Genomic DNA, 26,321 nt, shown 5'->3' on the forward strand with positions numbered 1-26,321 from the left:
AACCATGTTGCTGAGATTTCCCTCATAATTATATTGTTTTCAGATGACAAATTATCCTACTGTATTAATCATATCAGTTAGGTTGTGAATAGATAGAACATGGTAATGTGTTCATAAAGTATATGTGGATTAGAATTCTATGCAGAATACTACTTTTATGGAGGTTCAAAAAGCACTTACAAATGTAAGTGTTGTGTACTTTGTTTATAGACTAACAGCAGTCATTATATTGTCTTTTATTATTTAGATATATTCTACAGATGGAAGTTCTTCTCCTCTCTAATTTTGTATTTTATAGAGTGTTAAATTAAAGATCTGTGTTCACCTTTATAGATGTCAAATACCAGCTGCTTAACAAGTGAAATAAAGTTTTCCTTGAATTTGATTTGCATAGTTATTTTTGTGGTCCTTTATTGGGTCACTCAACGAAAGCCTGAAATTGGTTATTGAAAAGCGCATACAATAACAGTAATAAGACTGGTTTCTCGAAGGGTTTTCTTTAAGCTTTGTTCATTTGTGACTTGTTTGCTCTTGCTACTTAATGCAGAAAAAAACCTTTGGACATGTTTCCTTATATCTAATCTGCTATGAATATCTGCTCTAAAGTTATCAAAGTGTATATGTAAAGGTACATTTTGAAGTCCTTCTATGCTTAACAATTTTGCAGCAATTCTAAAGCTGTGTGATCTTCAGTATTGTATTCATTTAATTGTATGAGCCCTTTTGTTTCATGTGTTGCTATGAAAGTGGACACATCTGTCATGGGGGAATAAAGCTTAAAAGATGAGAAGGAGGTTCGGCAGAGAGAGGCATGTTAAGCGACAGAGTGACTCCTTGTGTTTATAGAGCTCTTCATCGCCGAGGATCCCAGAGAAGATAAAGGAGAGGACCCTGCTGGAATAATGCACCAGCAGCCCCACTGCTCCGCACGTCAGGTGCTGAAGTGAGACCTTGCTTCACCACTTGAATTGAGTGGGAACTTTGCTCAAAGTGCCAGATTGTGCAAACCCAGGATCCCATTTAGCCAGGCCACCAACTGTGAGTGAATGCCACTACTCAGTTTAATGTGCTATTGGAGGGATGGCATCCTCTACCTGACAGTGTCTCCTGTCCCCATTTGGAAACTGTAAACAAGAGAGAGGAGTGTCAAAATGATATCAAAGAGAGCTAAAAGATAAACTGAACAGTTCGTGTCACAGATTTTGAAGATCCGATACTTTAGCTTTAAATGATCCTTGTATGTCAGGAGTGACTTGAATTCAGAACACTAGGCTGGGTAATCCTTTTCTACGAGACCGGGAAGAGAGCCAGATGAGGTGCTAATCACATATTTGCTACCTTTCCCGTCAATTAAATCTTTTGTTGAGTTCTTGGTATATTTAAATTTTGGAATGCGTGCATTTCTAAATCTACAAATTCTGTGTGGTGTGATGGGCCTGGTTATATACACTAGTTTCATATTCAATTATTAAGTTTCAACATGCATAGGTCCCTGAGAAAATGTCTCTTCACAGAAGCATACACACTTAATTGGATGGTATCTAGGCTGAATAGCAGACGTATGATTAAGCTCTTGACTCCATAAAAACCTGTTTCCATTCAGTGCCATTCTTAAAAAGAAAGCACAACCGCCTGCCGTAGGAATTTAAACCTATCTGATTAGAAAATGATTATTTACGGTATTTAAGGTTTACGATAATCCTTCACAATGGCAGCTCTTTAATTATGCTTCCTGAACACCATCCTTTTTTCTACACAGTTAGTCTAAGCAGTCAGAGTTTTTTTGTTCTTGGTGTTTTTCTAAGATTATTGCTCTCCCAGGAAAGTAAAATACTGTCCATCTCATTTCTTCAACCATATAAAAAATGGTGCCTATATGTTTGCTAGTGTGATAACGTTTCATGTTCTATATGTGATGTTATGTGATGCCAAAGCAGTAGGCATAACCATGTACCCTATTTGTGCACCATCCATTAACGATCTAAATAGCTGGAAGTACTGATTGAACAAATTCTTCGACAATTCTTTAAAGAATGTGTAACACAATATTGTCTTGCTCGCATTTCATTGTAACTCTTCCATAATACCTCTGCTTCTCATTTATTATGCTATTTGCATTAAGTGCTGTTTGCACACTGAACAAAACAACCCCAGACATTCACAGACCTCCTTCAATGCTTTATTGGCTGAAAGGTCCAGACTTTAAATTGCATTTAAATCTGGATTGATCTTGTGGTCAATATGTGGGGATTAATGACAATTCTAGAAATTTAGGGCAGTTTCTAAATAAAATTTTTGAATGGAAACCCTTCCTATCAAACTTCAATCTGGAAAATTTCTTCACCTAATAGCCTGGGAGATTGAATGTGGTTCTTGAAATTAAGACGTTCAGCAGGAAGGTTGTAGGTTTAAATCTCTGTAGGTATAAACATTGCTGTTATATCCTTGAAACAAGTATTTTACCTTGATTGCTCTGGTATACCAATCTGTGTAGAAGGGTGCCAGCGTTGCAGGAGGCAGCACTGGGCACTCAGGACTCTCACTCAGGGGAGAGCTGTATTCCCTCAGTCCAAATAACACTACAGAAACTTGAATAAACTCATCATCTAGGCTCAAGTTTGGACATTGTTTTTTTACACTTCTTTGGAGCCTTGCTCACAGCATACACTTCTTGGATCCTGCTTCAGGAACCCTGTTTAAAGGCAATCACCTGCTGCCTTCTTTCGAATTTTCACATGCCTGTCAAGTTCCAATATAAGATCTAAAAGCGGTCTTCATACCTCCATATGAGGCGTGAAAGTGCAGCATACACAGTACCTACCTAGACAGATTATAATATACAAGTGTACTAAACATCAAATTAAATATAACTTATAACTGCAACACATCCACAAAGTCATCCTGAAAATGAGTTTTTGTGTAGCAGATGCAGTGGCATTTTAGTGAGCATACTGTCCATGACATACAGTTGGTACGTTCGTAATACTAATTAACGTTTGTCATGAATGGGGTTTACAGTGAAAGTCATAGACCTATAGAGTGTGTGGCAATACAAACTACATCAGAAATGTGTGCCTTGAATCTGGTGGCAGATACTGTCTTATTGCCAGATGCTTCAGAAGAGCCTGGACAAGCACACTCCTGTTCACTGGTTACACCCCATCCCTGACAATGATCATCTGACAAACGGTTAGCCTTGATGTAACTTTCTCAATTTCGGCTCACAGGACAGCCATTTCTAAACAAGAAGCACAGAGCATGAAGTTGTGTGTTGTCCTGCTGGATCGTCATCATGGCAGGATAAGGCCAGCAGCAAGGAAGCAAGTGAGGTCTCAGGACTGACTTTGCTGACCTTTAACTGCTTTCACCCACAAGAGTGTTCAGTCGGAGCGTTCGCATTTTAATTAAAAACATTCACTTGAAAAATGTGTATTCATTATTAGTAATTCAACACAATGGGCCTTCATTGGAAGGTGATGAATATTTTTATGAGGCACTACATGCACAGAGTGCTAAGTTCCTTTGATTCAGTATGCTGTATATGCAGTTATAAGGAACATTGAATGGTTGTGAAAGAAGCTCATGTGTAATTCATTTATAAAGTTAACGTTGCCACACAAAAAGAAGAGGCCACAGACGTCTTGAGAAAAACCTTCGGGAATAATTTTTTATCTTCCATTCCATAAATTATCAACAAATTTAATTTCTCTCCCCCACTTAAAGGTGCTCTCGCTTGCGTGCACTTTGACTGCACCTGGTACTGTAGCTGTTCATATCGTTTGAATCAGGAGCTGTCGTCAGAGGAAGAACAATTAATCTCCTTAGTCCTGACTCCTCTGGGAGAAACTTTTCTTTACGTTTCCTTCAATTTTCACTGTTTGACTGATTTGTCACTTTCCAAAATGTGGTATACATTTTTTTTCCTCACTTGAGCAACAAAATTGCATAAACACAGTATAACTACGGAGCAACCACCATTAACCTTTTTGTTATTCATCACATTGATCAATAATCACGCCTTTAATTTACCCTTGATCATTCTTACTGATCTGGGTGCATTTGGAAGTGTATGGAATCGGGTTAGGAGAACACAGGGATAAGAGTAACCTAGATCACCATTACCTCAACAGTTAAAAACAGATGCTGATGATTCTTCTCCCACATATGACCACAAAGTAAAAACAACAGTACCCCTGGAAATACAAAGATTCCCTGGTTACCAGAGTATGTTAATGTCGGTATGTCCTATAATGGAATTCTATGAAGCATCCCTACTGCACACTACAAAACGTGGAAATTGGGATCTTGGAGGGACTAATGAAGTCTCATGAGCTTTGGGACAGGATCCAGAAGCAATGTCACACCTTCACATATTACTAAGAGAGTTATATTTATTTCCCATTAATAATGTTTTAATGTTTAATGGTAGCAATAAATATTTCTGAAGTCAAAACTTTTTCAGAATACTAATCCACTAAAAGTAGCACATTTTTTAAAGGGGACATGCAGTGCCAATTTCTCAGCCCGGTTCTTAAATCTTGGTAACAATACAAATTCATTGACAGTGTGGAAAGATTTCAAATTAAGCACGAAACCGTGAACTTTGTCAAAGTACTGTAAATCGCCATTGTTGTTGCAAACGTCGCTACAGGCAAGAGCAAGAGTGGCCATGAATTGTGACATGAAGCAGCTCTTCCTGCTCACCAGTCACTGTGATGACTAATGTAATGCAGTGTATGAGCGAATAAGTACTGCTTGTGCAGCAGACATTTTGCTGCAAAAACTTTCCAACGTGACCTGCATGCAGAGTTTCACAAGTAAGTTCCGTTTACTGGCAAAACCGTCTTGAAATTGAGAAGAATATTTCTATTGGATTAAAAGAGATGTATTCACAAGCCTGCTTGTTTACAATGTCATTGGGCTGCAGCACATCACTGGAGGTTTTGTTGCCTTGTTCTGAATCACAGAATATGGTGTTATGCATACCTGGAAATCTCGTCTATTTTGTCATGTAAATTGAAAGTTTTACAAGTTACGGTGTACAGTACATTTTACTTTTATTGTGGTTTGAAATGCAGCCATCAGTGCTGATTCTTTCTAACCCTGAATATAAAAACAGTGTTCCCCTTTAAAGCATGGCTCATTTCCAATATAATTGTTTAAATCTCACTGTGAATCCCGAGTAATTAGCTCTACAACCAAAGGTAATGATATAGTCTGTTTCTGATTGCAGTCTTTGAAATGGTCAAATAAAGCGCTGTGAAATTGATTGCATAATAAACATACAGTCTTCTGGCTGCTCTGTTACAAATTGTAGTTGGTAGCTTTGGACACAGTACTTAGTCATTTTAGGTATCATTCTCAAAGGATTTCTCCTTCTACATGCTACAGCAGCAAAATGTCTTCAGAGAAAGGTCAAGAAAACATTTCGTATCACTTAAAACTAATACAATCACAGCTGCCATCAAGAAAAACCAACATCTTTTGTTGCAAACACTGTTTCTTTTACTGAAGGGACGTGACTCAGGTACTGTATGTTCATTATGCCGATTATCATTTGTCATCTGCAGTGAAAGTCAAAAGTAGTGGCATACAGTTACATAGTGGGGTAAAGCTGTACATCTGTGATGTATGAATTACGTCGTTCCATACAGTATATTGGAGTGCATAAACTTGTATCTTGTGTTAAATGTTTTTTTTTATTTGACTATGTTAACACATCCTTGCCAGGATGCCAGTCTATTGCAGGGCAGACGCACAGACGTGCACACACACACCAGAGCCAATTAGAAGCCAATTAACCCAGGGCCCCAGTGATGTGAGTCAGCAATCCTAACTCTGTGCCACCATGGTTAACTCATAGGCTACATAACAACGTAATATGTTAGTCCTCTAAAAAAATAATTCTGGGGTACTGTGCATTACACAGGGTTTGATGTCTTGGCAGATATAGGTTGATGGCTGTGAACACCCCACCCAGTGCGTCTGACAGTCACTTAAGTGTATAATAATAATAATAATAATAATAATAATAATAATAATAATAATAATATATTTCTTAAAGTGATTTAAAACCTTAATCTATTTTTGCATACATTGTTCAATTTAACAGAGAACTATTAAGACTTAAAAATAACAACAGAATGAATTAGATTTTTATTTTCAGAGTGCATGCATTAAATTACATATGAAATGCCATTTTCTAGAGTTCAGCCAGTCTCATCATAAACACGAACAATTTTACGACCCCAGCACCGACGGTTACGGTGGAGCTGCAATTCCTGCGTTGATGTTTTAGCACGACAATCCAATAGCTCCCGCATGTGGAAAAAAAAACACAAAAGTAGTAGGATTTGTTTCTTTATAGTTCATGAGGACAGCTGGAACCCTTTGTATTAAACAGCAGTAATACAATTTCTGCTCTTTTAAGACGCTTTTCGTATCGTTTGTAATCCCCTCTGATGTCACTGAGGCGAAGGAGGGGCTGGCAGCGCCTGGACTGACAGCTGCTGAGCTCGGGAGGCAGGGAAGATGGTGGAGCCGCAGAGAGGGACAGGATCAAAGGATTGCAGAAACACCGCTGATGACAAACAGGTAGAAGACGTTTGCTTTTTTTTTCCAAAAAAGGCAATCTGTGGCTATGACCTAACTTGGACAGGCAGATATAATTAAGCGTGCGTAGTATTAGCACACTGCTGGTCCTCTCAGCTGGTTCAGAATAGTGTCCGTTTCGAAAATTCACCTGGGAGATAAGCTTTATTACAGTCAGCGGGCCTGTCTGGTAATGTTCATCATGTTATTATTGCACTATGCCAGCTGACGCACAATATTGCATCGGGCTAAGCGCACAGAAACAAAAGGATTGCCAGGGATAACCCTTATTATGTGTGAAAGAAATATTCGCTTACGCCCTCTTTCACACACGATGACCACACAAGTGATTTGACGACACGTATCTGTAACGCCAGTCGTATTAGATAGAAGGCATCCCTTAAAGAAAAAGAGAAAAAATATACACTAATGCTTCTTTCTACATAGGACGTTTGTTTGTTTTTTTAATCCAGGGAGTTATTTTAGGACGGTGTTTTCAGTACTGTGCTTTTGGAACAGGCGTTGAGGGAACATTTCGTGGAGTGATCAGCAGTACTTTTACAACCTGATGCGCAAAAATGAATTGCGAAGCAGACAAATCACGAGCTCTTTTAAACTTAAGTGGGAGAGATCTTCCGAAACTTGCTGATGTGAGCGTGAAGGAAGATTTAAGGAAATCGGATGCAAAAAGGGGGAAAAAAGCATCCGATCCTCTTGTTTGGTCTTGCTTTAAATAATGGTAAATTCATGGTTACAACTAACCGCTTATCGAGATACGTGTTGGGGGCGGCTGTCACTTCTGCAGCTGCTCCGGGGGGACCTGCTTCACTGTTTTTGCCAAATTGTGTACCGCATGTACGGCTGAATGGCGGCTGCAGAGTGCGCTTGCGCTTTAGTCTCCTGGACCAGCCTTCCTGCCAAATACTTGTCCAGTTGCAGCGCTGGTGTGTCAGATTCTGCTCAGGTGAAAATCATCCTACCGCTCATAACCGCGAAGAGGGGCAGATGTGCGTATATCAGGTAAAGCCGCATTAAAAGCGATCAGAATTTTGCACGCCTGTAATCAGCACGTCTCATTTATATCTTGGGTTGTCTAGCTTTACGCAGTACTGCACCTTTTTTTTTTCGCCGATTAAGGCAGGTGCTGTGTAAAAAAAAACGGCACTGTAAATAGTACAGCACGCTCCTATGTACTGTATGTAGAACAATTGTGCTGGAATATGTATTTGAAGTCGAAACGTTTGCATCTGATTTGACACCCAGAGGAGATTACACGATTATCACATTGACATCGCATAATTGGCTAGCTTTACAATTATGTTCGGTGTTTTGCGCAGTAACCAATCATCTTTACTGAACAGGTGCGCTGGCGGTGATCGGGTTGAAAGAATTATGTGCATGTCTGCGTACTCTCCAGCCTTTTGTAAATATGCACACTGAAAATCGAGATAAGATATACTTTGGGAGTTTTATTTCATGCATAGTGCTGTATTGTTTATTTTGAGCATTAAATGGGTGTTGTAGCGCATACGTTTAGAAGGAAAACGTAGCAATTAAACTTTACTTTTTGTAATTTTAGCTAATATTGTCTCGACATTTTTCTTGATTTTTTTATACCTATACGAGTACTTGTCTTGCTTTTAATTATGTGATGCAGATTCTTATTTTTTTATTTGTGATTGTCCTTCCTAATGGTCCTGCTGTACTGATTTATGAAATGTATACCTTGTTATGAGTAACAGAAAAGACTTCCTTTTCATAGCAGTTTCATCAATTTTAGGTCATATAATATACAAGCTCTTAGATGAGTCAGCATAAAGTGCAAGATAGTTTTCTGTTTTAAGTCTAAAAACAGCAATTGATACCTTGTGTTTTGACTTTTAGCTAGTATAATTTATACAAAAACTTGGAGTTTGAGGTGTAAGTGACGAAGTGAGTTCAGCTTTTGGTGTTTGGGGGTTTTGCTGTTAGCCTTGTATTTGTACGGTCAAATAACTTAAATACAGCATGGTATTCAAAGATTTCAGTGTTGCTTGTCAAAAATGACTTACAGGAAGGATAGGTCCTTTGATTTAAAATGTGATGCTGATTCAGTTAATTTTTAGCCAGTAACCGATTTTGGCTGCTGCTCTGTTTTTGGTGTAACTACTGTACACAATACCAGCTATGTGTTACACTCCCTTCCCACTACAAGTATGCCAATACTTCGGCACACTTTCAAATTCGAAATTGAAAATCAGTGTACCCACAAATTTAAGTGTATGTCAGCGATTAAGTGTGTCCCCAAAAAGGTGATATCCCCATTTGCAGTTGATGCTGTACATCAAACCAGTGGCAAGGCCAGGTGAAGCCTACAATAGTCGCTCAGGCCCTCAGGGTGAGACTGGCATATTCAGATATGCCAATAAACAATCCTGTCAAATAAACAACCTTCACATTTACCAGGTAAGGATGTCGATGCTGTGATTTCATTTGTGCTTCGTCACATTGGTATGAGCTCCAGAAGACTGTTCATTAATGCTTCATAAGAGGTTCATTACCACTGAAGGCGAGAGCTGTGTAGTTGCTGAGAAGGAAATGAAGGAGATAATCTGGTAGAGTTGAATGCATGGCAACCGGGAGAGGTCTGATGGGCAGGCTTCACCTTAATAGAGTCAGCCGACGTAGACTCTGGAGATAAAGCATCAGTGTCATCATGGTGTCATCAGCATTAACTTGTGGACTGGGGTGGCGTCTACATGGAGTTTTGAGTGTCTTTATTCAGAGTTTAATTTTCCTCCCATCGTCTTTTTGCTTTTGTGTGTCTGCGGCCTGCAGTGGACTGGTATAGTCTGTAACTCTACTGGTCAATAAGCTCCTGTGTCTTAAAAGGTAGCTCAGGGCTCATGTCTTCTGTGACAGTAAGAAACGGTATGTAACTCTTACAGTATGTTATGTCACAATAGTGTTAACTACTGTTTTAGTGTTGTGATTTTGTGAAGAAAGCTCAACCAACAGATTTTTAGCTATTGATGAATTTTGTTTAGGATTTTCAGGTGCTCCTGCAGAAAACAGCTAATGCCAAAAATCATGAACAAGCTTGAAAAAGATCAGTCTGGACTGTAGAAAATAACTATTACCTGTTTCATTCAAGAGTATTATTTTAATTGTGGAAAGAAGAACTCATATAGGCTCTTATAAAACCACACTGACAAGTAATTAGACTGTACTGTAAATGGAAGCAGACTGTAGCATTGAAAAACAATCAATCGACAATGGAAATTAAACAATTTACAGCATTCTGATAGCCAGGCTGTGTTTTTCCAGTTTGTGTGAACACTTTGTTATAAAGGCTTAAAACAAGATATCACTTCATCTTAGGAATGGTGGGATACCTTAAAATAGAGAAGCAGGGCACTTCTGAATTAAAATCAGTCACATTCAGGACATTGTTTTCAGCTAGTTAAATGAATAGACTGACAAACACAAAAAAAGTTTGAGTAATAAGCGTGTTATTAAAAATGTTATACAAACTGTCTTTTGCATACCGACTGTCATACTTTATGTGTTACTTTGTCTCTGGAGTGGGGAATTTTAAAAGGTTAATAAAATGGCGCAGATTTGTTGCCAGTGTAATTCCTTTTGGTGTAACCTGGTAATTTACCATTTGAAATTATGCCAAATTTCACTTCTAAACCCGCTGTCCGTGAACAGCTCTGTAGCAGCATGTATTGCAGATGCTCTGTGCCTTTTTTTTCTTTGTGAAGGAAAGGCATTCCTAGGGACATGAATACTCCTGTTAAAATGCACAATTTGCAAAGGAAAATTGAGTCTGACCTGTGGGCATTCCACTGAGGATAGCAGAGAGGAGCAGCAGTCTAGCAGTAACTTGATTGCTCAGTGAGGGCAGGATGGATGAATGTAGGCTCTTGGTTTCTGTTGGCCTGCTTTTCTTTCTCCAGTGGTGAACATTTATTTCTGTGTTGGATGGCAGCTTATTTTTTTTTCTTTTGAAGTATCTTGTTATTCATCCAGCAAGGTGTTGGTTGTCTTTCAGAAGAACCACTCTTGCAGTTAAGAAGATGACCCCCCACCCCTCCCCAGTCTATGTACCCTGATTCGGAAGATCATTGAAAGAGATGGAGAAGGAAATGAGGATTAATTCGATCAGGGCATTGGTTAGATATTTGGATGACATCCTGCTTGTTCTTTTACATTTTGAGTTGCTAATTATTTTTTCCGTCTTCCTCTCCAAATTTGGCAGTAGATGTATTTGACCTGACTCATCACTTGCACTCCTGCCACACTCATGCCAGAGTACACTCTGTCCTTTAGGGTGACTGCTACTGGTCAGCTCTTTTCACAGCGTGAGTGGAATGGAAAGAGGGAAGCTCAGCTACCAACTGGAGAAACGCTGACACCAATAACTTACTGTATACTGAGCTGACGACCTCCTATATACTTTGTGCCACTCAGTCTTATCCTTCATCTAATGAGGTGTTTGACTGTTAAAAAAGATTTAGACAAATACACAGTACTGAAGTATCCCAGTTATAAGGCATTTGTACTGTTCGATGCACCAGTAGCTCAGGGGAATCCACCAGACTCTGTGCTGGACTTTAAGTATTTAGCATACACATGTTGATCATATTACTTGCCACCCTGTATTTAAGCATACACTGGACTGTACTATTGTTGAAGGTTCTGATATTAAACTTTTAGACCGTTTACCAGGTAGTGTTGTTTTTTCACCTAGTACTGCCATTCAAAATCCACGCTAGAAATCCTACAAAAATATCTTTCTTCAACCTGCTGAACATTGAGAAGTTTCATTTTCCTTGTATTGCTATGAAAATGATAAACTACATTTTGTAATCAGATTTTGAATACATTGATTGTATCATACTTTATATTCTGGGGCATCTACTAAATTACTAACCACAGAATTCTGGACATACTGACTCCTGTTTCTAATGATGATGTGCTTAGTAAGTCTGCTTCAGCATGGAACCACTGTCCTGTGTAAACTATACTCGCCTCCTGTGAAATTTAGAGTGCATTATAAAGTTCACATGCTAACAAATAAGGCATTGAATACTTTAGCTTCAGGTTATCTTAAAGAATTATTACACAGAACTATTACATGAATATAGCGCAGAACTTAATCTGAGATATGCTGATTCAAGTTTTCTTACTCAAGACCAGACGAATAATAATTTCCTGCATTTATGTTGTGCATTACAATCTAAAGAATACTGAAACACTGTGTACAGTATACAAGAGGGAATCCACCTTATCCCACACTCAGTGGGCGAGAGAGCCTTTCTCTTGTGCATGACGTTGAAACTCAGATCCATTGTGTTCTATAAGAGACACTAGAAATGTGGATATTTTTGAAACTCACTTACATACCTATTGCTTTACTATCGCTTTAAATGTAAAATTGTTGATTTGCTCTTAATTTGGTCATTTTCCTGAGCAGTTTTGTTTTACTTTTCTGATGTGTTTTTGTGTGTCCTGCTGTACAGTACAGTTGTATGTTGCTGAGTATTATTTATGAGTGGCTCTGTCTGAGAGCTCTTGCCACAGTCCTGGCATAGCATGAATATGGACCAATACCCATGTGCTGCTGATTTGGCACAGATTCAACTATTTTAGTCACTTAGGAACCTATCAGAAATTTGTTTCCTATTAATTACAGTGGTTAAGTTATACAGAGAGAGCATGGAGTTCAATTAGTACATTGTTACTTTTCACAGGCATTAGATTTACCAAACTCTTACTGCAATGGGAGGATTTGGGGCAGTGAAGATCTCCGTATGCTACTGTTTAGGTCGTGAATGGAGTTATTGTTTTGTTTGTTGCCGGCAGACTGTAGCACCTCTATAGTAAATTAGTTTGGAATGTTAGCAATGTCCTCTCTACAGTATTGGAGCGCGTTCAGTCCTACTTTCTCACCTGCACAAAGTATGGTGCACAAGTGAAGCTTTCATGCAAACCCCTTGAGGTGTGGTAATCATACTACTGCTCTCACGGGCTGTCCTTTTGATCTTGCCTTGGATATTGAGGTTATTCATTTAGCTGCAAGCCAGTGCCAGTTTTGTTGAGTTTTGACGTCGAACATAATTGCACCTTACTCTATGATACAAATTGACCGAACTGTACAGCGTGCACAGATATGCCTCTAAGGCTGACCACTGGCAGTCTGTACCCTCATTTATGTCAGTTTAGATCAGATATTGTTTTTACTGTTTTTCTGTTTGCAGTTCAAGCAGCAGGCACAGCACAGACAAAAGGCTAGAGTTTGGACTGGTTCTGTGAACACAGGGCCAATACGAGCTCTTCTGCTTCAAAATGAAGACTGCCCTGTTGTCTCGATTAGTTGATACAATATTGCCCTCCAGAAAGGGTGTCGGGCCATTTGAATGACTGGTGTCTAGAATTTTCTTTATTTTTATATTATAAGTCCTAGACGAGGGCTATTACTGTGAGATCAGCTGATCAGATTTTTAGACGTTTTTGTAGGGTGCTGTCCTTTTTGCATTACCTACTGTACCATAAACTTGCAAATGTTTTTAAGTGTAGGGAAGCCACATTGTGTTTGCAAAACAGTGATGAGGATTTGCTTGGATTTACTTTAAAAAGTGGATTATTTTCTCAAATTAATACATTTTGGATGTTGCTTTTTAAGTGGCATTTATTGCTTTGCATGAGAACTACAGTGTACTCACTGTAACAAAAAGACTTAGCCAGTGTGCCTGGGAGTGCAGTGCAGCAATATAAGAGGATTTCCACACATTTTTCCCATTGTTTTTCATGGTTTGGAGTGTCAGATGCCTCTTAAAATAGAGCAGAACAAGTCATAAAAATAGCTGGAAGGAGATACAGTTTATAATGGGAAAAAGGTGTTCTAACAAGGATGGTAATTGATGGCTGGGAATGTAGTTTATTTGCTGGCTCAAGCTCCATAATGAATAAGAGAGGGTTAATTGTTTCATTATCACATGAAATGTGTCTTCATGTACTCTTGTAAGCTTTATTGGTAAGTGCATACGTTTGTGAGCCCAAATATGGTGCCACACAAATCTGAACTACATATAGAATTGTTCTGTGCCGTTAAAGCTACTGTAAAATATTTGCTGATTGTTCATGATAAAATGCTGTGAGAAATAAAGTATGAAGAAGTAGACAAAAGGGGAATCTCATCTTTCAAAACACTGGGACCACCTTGTTTTAAGAGACGCCCCGAAGTCTAAAGTGAATTTCCATCCATTTTCTAACTGCTTTATGGAATACAGGATTGTGGGGGAATCTATCCCAGCAAGCAACGGGCGCGAGGCAGGATACACCCTGGATGGGACATCAGTCCATTGCAGGGCAGATACTGTACAAACTCCAACACCTGCACATTCACAACGGGTTCAATTTTCCACACTGACAGTGTAGCGGAGCTAGTGTGGTGACGTCAGCGCCCTCACTGCGCGTATCAGGGTCCTCAGCTGCCTGGGCTGAGGGAGGTCTCCTTTAGCTCACTCGGTTGGAGCCCTGTTGCGTTATGCCGGAGACCCGGGTTCGCGCCCCAGGTGTGGGGGCCGGAATGGGCGGCGGGGGGCACGACCCTGCGTGGAACCGTGACTGTCACATTGGTGCCGTGACCCGGGCGGGAGTGTGGAGTGTCCTTCGCTGAGCCGAAGTTCAGCAGGGGAGGGTGTAGCGGAGCTAGTGTGGTGATGGGGCACGACCCCGCGCGGAACCGTGACTGTCACAATAGCACCCCAGACATTAAGCCCAGGGCCCCAGCACTGCGAGACAGAAACGCTAACCCCTGCACCACCAAGCTGCCCTAACATGAAGTAGTGTAAAGGTGGTTTTTTTTTAAGTTGCTTTTAATAAATTGCTGCTGCTCCCTGCTGTTCAAGACACCATGGGGTGGATTGTGATCACAGCCACTGAACAAACCACTTACTGGCCACTCTGCTTGATTTAACATATTTTTCTAGTCAGCTTGCATTGTGGCACCTTAAATCTCAGCTTTCTACACAAAGAAAAACAGTTCTTTCATTTTGCTTCCACCACCCTGTAAACCTTTTATGTGGAAATTGGTATCTTCTGGCTGCGCTCTGCTGAATATTCTGGCAAAATTCAAATGAACAGTGCTAAGAAAAGTTTGATCCCATCGATTTTCATACCAATGTTTCCTTCCTTTTCTGCTTTTCGTTAATTAAATGTGTAACTTTGTACCTTTTCATCATTAATGGAGATTAAGGGAGGCAAACACACAGTTAACAGTGAGAGGGAAAAAGATGGTTAATGTTTCTGTTGAAAACTGGAAACCTGCTAAATCAGTTCTATTTTTGCAAACAGACTTGTGCATCGGAAATTTGATCTCTAAAGTGACATTTATTCCAGGAGTTTTGCCAGAGATTCTCACCAACCTTTGCATGCTGTCTTATTCTTTATTGTTCATAATGCTCAGTTGCATTGGTGTCGGCAGTCACAATTGTCTCCCCAGTGACAAGTAGTGTGATCGTTTTTTAACACTCATCTTATCAGTTACTCGGTGTCACTGCCTAGTTACTCATTATCGTTCAGCCATGGAGGCAGAAATTACTCATTTTCAAATCATGCTCCATTGGTGTGAAAAAACAAACAGAAAACCCTGTGGTGTAGTAGCTGGGTTATTTTAGGAAAAGCTGCCTTTTAAAATGATTTTTCCTTTTCAGACCCTTTGTTCTCATTGGAATTCATCTGTGGTATTATTTCTCTTAGCATTTTTCTTACTATTCAATTACCATTCAGAGAAATGGAAAAGAAAAGTTTATAATTTCAACCTTTATGCTCATCTTTAAAGCCTTACAGTACCTCTGTACACAATACGTTGGCTAGCCTGGAGTAGAATGGGTTTGTTTCTTTCTTCCACTTCCAAATGACATTGTTTCTCAGGATTATGGTTAATTATACTTACAGCAGTCTGAATGAAATATTCCATTTTTATTATAATGCACTGTTATGTAAAAATTAAGGTTGGTGGATGCAGATCCAATTCATTCCCTATTAGTGCAGGTATAGTATCACTGTAATTAGCTAACACCTGAATAAAAAGTGAATTCCCTACTTTGTAGTGTGCTTAGTTCTGTTTTGAATTAATCTCGCTTTAGGTTATGTATGTCTTGATCTGTATTCTCCATTGATTTTGATACAGTAGCAACTGCCTTTTGAGTCAGTAACTATAGTAGGTCATTGCAAATTGTGAAGGCTGTCGATGTGACTTCAATGATGGAAATATACTAGAAGATCTGAGTTGATCTCAGGGCTGTTTGACTCAAATGTAGAAGAGTGCTCATGGAATCAGTATTCACAGCACTTTTGCCATTTTTATGGCACAATCCTAAAGCTGACCTTTTGTTTTAAAAGAAAATCTAGTACCTTGTCATGCATATTTATTAATAAGGTCAATATTTTGGCAAACAATGAAAAATAATATTACATGTTATTCTGTATCTGTGAGAGAAGTTGTTAAGTATTATTACAATAATTTTTGCAAGCATGACTGATAAGCATGTGAATTCCTTAGCTGTGTTTAAGATAGTAGGAGGTAGATTGATATATGTGAATTTGTTTGTTTGAGACATTTTTTTAAATCAGTTCTTTGAACTACAGTGGAACATCACTCTTAAAGTACGTTTTATTGAAGTAATCAATTATACATACAGTACAGTATGTGAAAATTTTAGTTCTATATAACAGCAGACAGAGCTTTAAAATAAAAATGTAATTATAATTATTGTGTTATTGTTATTGTTATTATTATCGTTGCTTACACAGTCCCAGCTTTATACTGTATGTCATGTATAAAACTCTAGTTGTTGGATTCTTTGACACACTGATAACAGAAGGTAAGCTGAAAACAGCACCAGGCAATATGATTGTTTTGCTTGGGTCAAAGTATTTTAATGCAGTTTAAGACCTACAAAAGCAGCTTTATACAGCACGTAATAATTCAGTGATTGTGGGCTTGTATCCTTAGCACAGGTGTTTTTTAAGCCATTCCTTGATGAAATTAAGGTGTTCAATGGCACTCTTGCTGCATTTTGCTAAGTTGCATTGTTCTAGAAAGGACAGCAAAAACAGTACTTAAGAAATAAAGCAAATACACTGCTTAAAATGCTGTTCCACCCTTTATTTTACTACTTCAACTCCAGAATCAGAATGTTTCAAGCCTGTTTTAAAAATAAAATGTTTTAAAAATAAAATGCACAGAAGGAGGTTATGCTTTCATGGCATTAAATTATTCAATTGAGGTAGCTGTACTTTTACCAACAGGCATTAACAACATAACAAACGTGTGTTGGAATCAATAACATTTGCTGTGTTTTTAATGCCACTCCGTATATGAAATGTGTGCATGCTGAATGCAAAGAGCACTTTCTTCACGCTGGTTTTGTACCTCATGAGTTCCATAAAAATCACTGGGAGCTCTGTCAGCGCAGTCTGGCATTTACAGTATATTTCAAAACTGGATTCTCGGCCTTTTGCAGGTAGAGAACTCTACAGTTCCACAAATTACCATGCTTTCTGAACACCAGCCCCCTTGAAAGTTACTCCATGCATGACAACGGCTTGCTGTCGCAGGGTAAAGAACATTATGTTCAAATTCCTTAGAGATGATGCTGTGCACTGATGGAAGGTTTCACTAAATACCAAAAGCCGTCTGTATTCTGTACTGGACATCTGGTCCTTAAGGTTCAATTCTCCAAATGCCTCCTTTAAAGGTTTATGATCCAGTTTTAATTTTCTTTGTGAGATTGATTTAGAGGATTTAGGTTTCATGGGTTTTTCTTCTCTCACCCACCAGTTGTTAGTGGCCAGCAAAATACTACCCTTGCCAAGCTTGGACTTTTTCATTTCTGTTTGAGTTGCTGATGTGAGTTGGTGGCTGATGTTATGTACTGTATTATGGCCACAGGGAAATTATTAAATTTTAAACAAGATATATTAAATTCTGTCTGGTCCCCAAAATATGGAAGTGTAAAAAATGAAACATCTGCAGACGTGCAGTATTGGGACACTATGGGTAGCCGAGGGGATTTCCACACCAGTTAATTGGTCTTGCTGTGCTATTCACTGTTGTCAGCAGCCGAGATAAATAATCACTCTATTGATCCGTTTTTTTCCTGTCATTTCTGCATATGCTGTTCTTAAAGTGGAAACTAAATGCCTGTGTTACTTTGTTATTATAGCTTTTATATTTAAAGCAATAATATGCCAAGAAGATCAATCATATTGTTTAAATTTCATATTACCTTAAGAAAACATAAATACCAATTACAGACTAAATCTTTTTAGTCTTTTTAGAATTTAATATTGATATAGTGTGCACTCTAATTAAGGCATTAAACAAAACTGATAATGCCGTAAAACCTCGTTATTTTCTAGGGTTAATTACCTTTAGGTTTCCGTGGAACCTAATAGAACATAATACCTAAAAATAAGGTATAGTTCTGTGGCTCACGAAACAAGCCTTTCCATAGTAATATTTTTGTTATAACTGTTAACTATTTCAGAAATAGTGTTAGGAATCATTGGTAGTAAGTATTTAGTGAGGATGAATACTGAAAACCTCAAGGTACCTCAAGTTTTTTTTTAATGATAACTGAATTATCAGAATATAACCCAGGATACACGTCTACAAAACTAGTTAGATCTTTGTTATCCAACCTATACCTTTACTAACAATGCAGATCAGGTGAAGTACAGTAGATCAGTGAGAATAAGATACGCAAGTGGGTCATCTCATTTACCCTGCTTTGACCCGGCAAATAGATGAGTTTTGTCTGCAAATATGGAAAAAGTGACTAATAATTTTGCGCAAATACTGTAGGTAAAATCACAAATAGGCAAAATCGTGAATATCGAGCTTTACCTGTATATTTCTTACTGTATTGCTCATAAAGCTACACCGTTGCATAATATCCTACAGTATATAGAGCAGTACTGTATGTAAGGTTACATGACAAGTAACCCTCCCTAATATGGGAATTAAAGTATTAATCCATTGGCTTTAAGTTAAATTCAAATAATATTGATCAATTTAAATGGACACCTGTACTTAGTGACTGGTAGTAAATTAGCTAAAATAAATGACATGAATCCCTCCTTTTCCGTCATCCGATGCCTACATTTTCCCAGATATTTCCCTGCTCTGTGATTAGAATGACTCACTGTAATAAAAAGGGCAATAAGGTTGTATAGTGACCACCAGCCTGTCATTCCCCATGCTTCTGATAAAGAAACAGGAGTGTTTATTAAAAACAGATTCCAAACACTGACACTTAATGGCTAAAGCCTTTCAGCTGTACAGTTAATGAGAAAAATCAGAAGAGTTTATAACTAAAGGGCATCATGATTTGTATCAGGGTCTGTTAAAATATAAGGAGTTGTCCCCATTCTCATCCTAATTTGTACGTTCTCCCATTCTAAGGTTTAAATATTAATTTGGGTTTGAGATTTCAAAGATCTGATATTTTGCTCTCCTAGTAAATCATACAGTAGGTAACTTGTGTGATCCCTTCTATGGCAGGATATGGCTCTCATCCTTGCAATAACAAAAAGTGCGTTTATATTTCAGAAGATAACGGGCTGCCTAAAGGAATAATTAACTCTCGATCCATTTCTAGTAAAAACTGTGAAGGATTCTCTTTTGACAGTGCAGAAAGGTTGCTTACCATGAATCAACTTCGACAAGGGGATGAAAAGAAGGGGATTTCAGGTCATCTGCTGTAGCATCTATGGTATCTGTAACCAGCTTAGGCTTTGCAGGAGATGACCTTGATTTGTGCCAGGTGCTGTGTGGTGACCCTGCATCGGAAACTCTTCTGTCTTGTGTGATTTGTCGCCACTGTGCGTGGCGCAGAGTGCATGCAGATTAACTGCATCTCCTCTGCATTGAAGGATGCTGCAGTGCTCAGTATTGTTTGCCTTCCTGAACGAAACACTGCAGAAACAGCCTGACAGACGTTGCTGTACCAAAGGGCTGTGGACAGAATACAGTAAGTGCTTCAGTCTTTACAGTGGCATTTATGTTCTGAAGCACTCGCTTGTTGAATTGTTTTAAGTACACGCACTGTTTGCAGATTCACGTTTCACCATTCTGGGCAGTCGCATTCGTACAGCAAAACAAAAGACTCTGGAGAAGGGCAGACATCTTTTTTGCCCTTTGAAAGGTTATAGCCAAGGTTTCAACATTTCCATTTCCCCCTCTCAATCAAGCTAAACTAATTTTCAGTGCTCGTTCGGGTGGATAGCTGATCATTTCTAATGTACTTTCTTTTTGACAGTGTGGGTCCCCTACTGTATGTGTTCGTTTCTTTGCTCACTCTTTGTTTTGGGCTTCATTTAGCACATAGTGAGTAGCTGTGCTGTGTTGAAACCGTGGGATTGCAGTAAGCAGTGGAAAATGTTTTTGAAGGGTTGTTTCCTTCCCCTAATCCCCAGTGTCGTTTTTCCTTTTTAAATTGATTTAAACATTTTATTGAGGGCTTAATGCCGTGTCCTTAACTCAAACCTGTGAAGCCTGGGCCTTATGCTGGCCGAACTGAGACCTTCCGTTCTTAATATGCACTTGCCATTGCACCCCAGGTGAGTAGCCTGAAGGTGCAAATATGCCATTGCCTGGCCATATCTTCAACCTAAAGCAAGGTTACTGGTTGCTTCCAAGTACAGGTGTCCGTGCTATAGCGCGATAGATGCGTTCCTGTAAAACCTCGTATTATGCAAAATCACGCAATAAATATAACAGGGCTTATGGGAAAAATAGGGTTAGGGGCAGACCACTCAAAACCTAACCAAATACCTAACCAAAGCTTTACCAAGTTTAATAATTATCCTAAAAAAAATGTTGGCACAGTTTAAATACATGTTAAATTCATAATAAATGAAGAAATACTACAGGTAACCACCTGAAATTTTTATCACCAGTACGCTTCTTATAGACACGTGCTTGTCATCTTGTCCACTCATATTTACGGCAATGCAGAAGATTTAGTGAAAATAGCATGGAAAATTGAAGAGCACCTCCCAATTAGCACTTCCAAAACAAAGCACGTGGGACAGTTGAGCATCATGTATATTCCTCCGCGGACCGCCACGTTCAGTTGTGTTACTCCGCGCCGTAAAACGTAAACATGTCGGGAATGAAATTGCGTATAAGCCAATGCGAGTTTCGCATTCTACAGACATCTTTCCCCTATTTATTAATTGCGTATGAGCCAATTCGCGTTTTGGAAACTCGCTTAATAGCAGGGATCACTGTGCTACATTGCACAGATCTTTCCTCGGGCCAGGATAAACTGCCGGGGGTCCCTAGCATGGTTTACTACTGGCCAGTGTATTATTTCAACATCTCTCAGGTGTGATACAGCTGTGTAACCATGTCTTTCTGAGAGTTATTAGAGGCTCTTCTTGGCCCGAAGGGACTGTAAAGAATGTCAGACCTAATGGATTATTTTTTCTTTCTGTAGCCTTTAGTGGACTTGCATTCATATTAGAATTACTGTATGCACTTCACATCACAGTAAATATCTTTTCCTTAACTGTTTAACACTCGCATAATTGACTCCTTTAGAAAAATGTTTGCTGTGTTGTGCGATTGTTTTCTTTTGCATGGTTCTTTTAATCCGCATACAGTATGAGTAGTTAATTTAGTTAATACTGTATACTGTCAGTATTGGTGAATTTACTGTCATGCCACTTGGAAACTGTGATGTGGTTAGATAATGGAGACAGCATAACTGTAAAATGTCTATGTTTTTATCCTGAACTCAATAGAAGTTTATGTGTTTCCATCAAAAACCCAGCACTTGAATGTACAGTAGTTTTAGTGCTCTGGTGAAATCCTCAGAAGCAAGGTGTTGAACATCGTTAAATGTAAATTTTGAGTAACAGATTGTGTCATGGTAAATGGTGTGCACGCTCTTTGTGTACGCCAAAGAAGTGAAGCTGATAGTATGTCTTGAAATTCTGAGATTAGTTTACTGTATGTCTGTGTATCATTACAGCTCAGTGGTGAAAAAGGGAGGGGAGTTTCTTCTTTGAAGTGGAAATACTCCTCCAGGAGATGCAATTTGCTTTTTCATCCTGTTTGCTGATGGATGCCTGAAAAGGGAGCTCCTTAATGGGGCAAACCATCAATATGCCGGTAACGAAGGAGGATTGTTGAAACAAGAATCCGCACAGGTAGCTGCTCAGGCACCATATCACAAGGAATTTTCATCTGAAATTCTCTCGAGTTATTTTTAACTAGAGCAAAGATACCTTTGATATGAAAGCTGTCGGTTCATTGCCACCCAGGGTGTTCACTTGGCTTAAATGATGTGACATGAAATCTTTTTCTGAGAGCAGAGTCCTGGGGAATCAGATTTTCAGTGAGAAATATTGAAGTGTCGGGGCTACATGGTAGTGCAGTGGTTAGCGTTGCTGCCTCTCCATAGTGGGGCCCTGGCTTCAATTCCTGGGGTGCTGTCTGCATGATCTCCCCGTGTTCAAGTGGGTTTCCTCTGGGGGCTACAGTTTCCTCCCACAGTCCGAAGAGATGCTGGTAGGTTTATTGGCTTCTGGGAAATTGGCCCTGGTTTCCCTGTTTGTGTCTGTCTGTGCCCTGTGATGGACTGGCTTCCTGACCAGGGTGTATCCTGCCGTTGTGTGCCGGGACAGGCTCCGGCCCCCCCACGACCCTGTACTGGATAAAGCAGTTAGGAAATGGATGGATGGACGGACATTGAGGTGTCTCCTATAATGAGTTCTTCCGGACTGCCTCAGTGTGCAGTCTGCTGAGCCCAGATGAGATGGAAAAGGATAAGAGTACAAAACTACTTCTCCTCAAATATAGCTCCATTATTTTTAAGCGTGAAGAATAATATTTCATTATATAATAATAAGCATTGTACTCAAACCATTTCTGAGTTCAAAATACATTCTTCTTCTTTTTGACATTTTGTGTTTCAGTTAGTCGTAACAGAAGTTAAAGGGCTTTCTTATGTGGCCTTGAGTATTCCATTGACAAGAATATTAGTGGAAAGGCTTTAATCATAAAAAGTCAGAATTGGATGTAGTAAGTCTATACTACATTTTCAACATACATGATTGCCTGAGTTTGCAGTCTGTGGCTAATTGTAAAAAATAAGAAATGGATTATGATTGTATTTCCTATTCTTAAAAATAAGCACCCTTTTTAATAGTGGCTTTATGGAATTAAGAGTTTTTACACTTGACAAAGTAGAGCAGACATGACATAAATAAAGATGCCTCCACAGAGTGGCTGTCTTAAATTAATATATTAGCTTTTCCACACTTGCTTCTAATTAGCAAGCTACTGGCTATTAAGAAACATAAGCAGCTTTTCAAAAGACTATGCCTACATTTTTTATCCATAATTTTCAGAATAAAAAAAATACTTAAAAAGCATTGAATGTAACATGGCCAACCGTGTATGTTAGACGTCTAAATTATGCTATTCATTTTCAGAGGTAATACGCAGCTGTATTAGAAAACCTTAGAAAGAATAGACTACTCCAAATAATAGATTATGATGCCTTGTAATCATTTTTGTCATTTTAAATGGACTTTCTATTCAGCAGACATTGACACTTCTTGACAGGATAGTCGAGGATGAGAGTACACAAAGGGTGCCTTCAGCAGTTATTTGAAACTCAGCTGACCCATTAATGCATAGATATGTGAAATAAATTAGAATAGTTATAGACTTAAAGTTCATTTTGTTGAATGTATTATTTTGTAGTCCTTTAGGAATCATTTACTGTATGTATTGTTTTGGAATCACTTATAAAATTTAAGTGAGTTCTAACAGTCTTGAAGACTGGCACTCATTTTAGACTAATCTTGTATTCTCTCATTTGGCACAGAAGGTCAATCAAGAAATATGTTAAATCAAAGTCAGAAGCTCATAATTATCACTCCTTTAATGATTTACATATTATAAGATAATGAAATATTACATTATGTTTCATGTGCAGCAGTCTTACAAATGAAAAAAATAATAGTCTGTTCCTTCTGACACTAAATAGTTTTGAATGTGGCAGAACAATTAATGTGATTAAAAATATACACTTTTTAGTTTTTTTTTGCCAGTTTGTAATTCCAGGGATGAAACTATAATGCATGTTAATGTCACAATGGATGGCTCGTGTACTGTTTGTTGAACTGTCATTTTAAACTTTGTACAATACTGAATAAAAGGCAATTTACCAGTTCTTAGTGGAATACGGTCTTTGAATGCCAGTAAGTGTGGACTGTTACACATTTCACCACCTCAGCAAAGAGCTGTAATTGCTCTTTTGTGTCCACGGCTTATCAGTAGGGTTCTTTCTGTGTGTTTTGAGTGTTGTTTCTCTAGATGGCCTAGATTCCTATTGTCTGGGGGAGAGAGCAGTTCAGTGACTGCTTATAGTACAGCTACATTATTTAGACTTGAGATTGAGCGGGTGCTGAAACTGTCCTTCTGGCAGTCTTGTTCTCCTTGTGGAGGTCACTGGCTGCAAATCAAAGATTTATTGCTCCACCCCGCATCTAGTCCTCTGTTGTGAAAGGAGCACAGAGCACAGACACCAGCCAGGGATGATTGAACTATTATCAGTGCTGGTGAGGTCTGGGGGCTCTCTCTGACCTACTGTATAAAAGGGGTTTTAAATGTGAACCTTGTTTTTGCAAAGAGAATAATCCCTGGAGTCAATTTGAAAAGCACCTCTATATATGCCTAATATGTAAAGTGTTACAAATAACACAGTTTCCTCCTAACACTGACATTTTTTTCTTCACTATTTTGTGTACTATTTTCATATTGAAGCATGCATAGAAAATGTGCTGTTTTTACTGAGGATCGAAATGTAAAAATAGATTAAACTCATTAGCATTTTATTTCAACAGCTATGATGTTGTTGGGCTTTTGTCTTTATTACCATGTAGCTTTATATGTTGAGAAAGATCTCAGTTCTGTTGCAAAGGCATGACTGTCTTCGCCTGTGTTGAATTGCCTGTAAGCCTCACTGAGCTCAGCATCTGATTGTGGATTCATTTTCGCCACACTGCAGAGCCTGTTGTGGAACCCTGCCTGAACGTCTGACAAGGATGCCTCTGTCTCTGGAGCCCATCCTGAAGGGTTTGTATGGAGCTGTAAAGGAGAATCCTCGATTTCCAAAATTCAGGAGTGAACCTGAATATTAATATTAAGTGCCTTAGAAACTTTTTCTTAAGATACATTTGGTGATTAGATTAATATTTAGTTTAAATTTAAGTACAAAATTGCCAAGCCAAAATTGCATCCAACATGAAAAATTCTAAATCTCTTTGACTTTGTCTGCAATGTAATAGTATTCAACCTGTATAAGATCATGAACATTACAGTATCAGTAACTGTCACCATTACCCTACACATAATTCTGCATAAGGAGCTTCTTACCTGATGCTCATTCACAGAGACAATGGACTAAAAATACATAGCATTTATTTAACACCAAATACATTCCACCCCCAACCCCTCTAAGATTATGGGACTGGCTTTCCTTATTCATACACACTTATTTAATGCTATTGCATATGAAAACAGGGCAGCTGAAAAAAATCAACCCTTATAGTAGGAAATGTACAGCTTGTGCGTTTTACTTGCTGAGATTGCAATCCTATTAACTGTACTTGACAGGGTATGAGATTAAGTATTAGATTGTATTACTGGGTATTAGATTGTCCTCTAATCCTTCATTAAGGAACCACATTTTATCTTTTCTTATCTTGCTGCAAAGTTCTTCAAAAGAAAAAACAATTGGCACTGTAATTGTTTCTTAAACATTTATTGTCAGTTCTTACGGAATTAGTTCTTACAGAATTTAATGCTTCTCCGTGAACCATACAGTAGATTTGTCTTTGCAGTAACATGTTTTTCCCAGTGGTTGGAAGGCATTTTTTCACATTTGTTGGTATCTCTGTTACTGTGTGATAAATATCTGTTTATTTCACAAGAAGAGTGGTGCATTCACAGAAGTGCTGTATGTAGCTTTCAGATTTTTTTGTAGATTAGAGGATGGTGATGTTAGGCTTTAACATAATGAAATTCTTCCAGGCATGATATAATGCGTTATTCTCTGTAGTTTTACTTTAGTAAAATTTTAATATTGTGATGCTGTGAGGGGCCAAATCCTTAAAGGTTGGTACATCCCCAAAGCATCACGCCATTTATGGATGCACGAATGACACAAAACCTTCATATTAGCCTTTGCTCCTGCACAGGCCTATACAGTAATGTGCCATCCAGGTGGTAAATAGCAAACTATACCAGCTACAATCCTAGATTCTGAGCTGAAGATTCCAGCTACACCAGCTACAATCCCAGCCTCTGGGCTGAACATTCCAGATTCCAGCTACAATTTCCACAATCCCAGCCTCCGGGCTGAAGATTCCAGCTCCATCAGCTACAATCCCAGCCTCCGGGCTGAAGATTCCAACTCCAGCAGCTACAGTCTCAGCCTCCAGGCTGGAGACCAACTGTGCAGTTACCACAGCAGCCACTATAACACAGCGTAAGTGGTTTATTTTTTCAAACACAGCCTCGAGCCGTAGATTCCAGTCTCTTTGCTGCTTCATAGGACTCTGGGCTGAAGACCTCTATATATCTATACCACAGCACAGGCTGTTTACTTTTCTTTTCAATTACTAGCCATGCAGCTGCAGACCCAGCAATACCG

At 38.8% G+C, this 26,321-nt stretch overlaps 1 protein-coding gene across 3 annotated transcripts in view; it reads left to right on the top strand.

The window, feature by feature from the left end:
• Nucleotides 1-6,515: 6,515 nt before the first annotated feature.
• The window catches only part of apba1a (amyloid beta precursor protein binding family A member 1a), a 97,631-nt gene continuing 77,825 nt past the window's right edge, over nt 6,516-26,321 (top strand). For all 3 annotated transcript variants that reach the window (XM_088909962.1, XM_088909965.1, XM_088909964.1), the window contains exon 1: nt 6,516-6,594. The gene's annotated coding sequence lies outside the window, so the exon portion shown is untranslated. The remainder of the gene's footprint in view (nt 6,595-26,321) is intronic.

This window comes from Atractosteus spatula, chromosome 3 (assembly GCF_055471065.1).
Source record: "Atractosteus spatula isolate fAtrSpa1 chromosome 3, fAtrSpa1.hap1, whole genome shotgun sequence".
Taxonomy (NCBI): Eukaryota; Metazoa; Chordata; class Actinopteri; order Semionotiformes; family Lepisosteidae; genus Atractosteus; species Atractosteus spatula.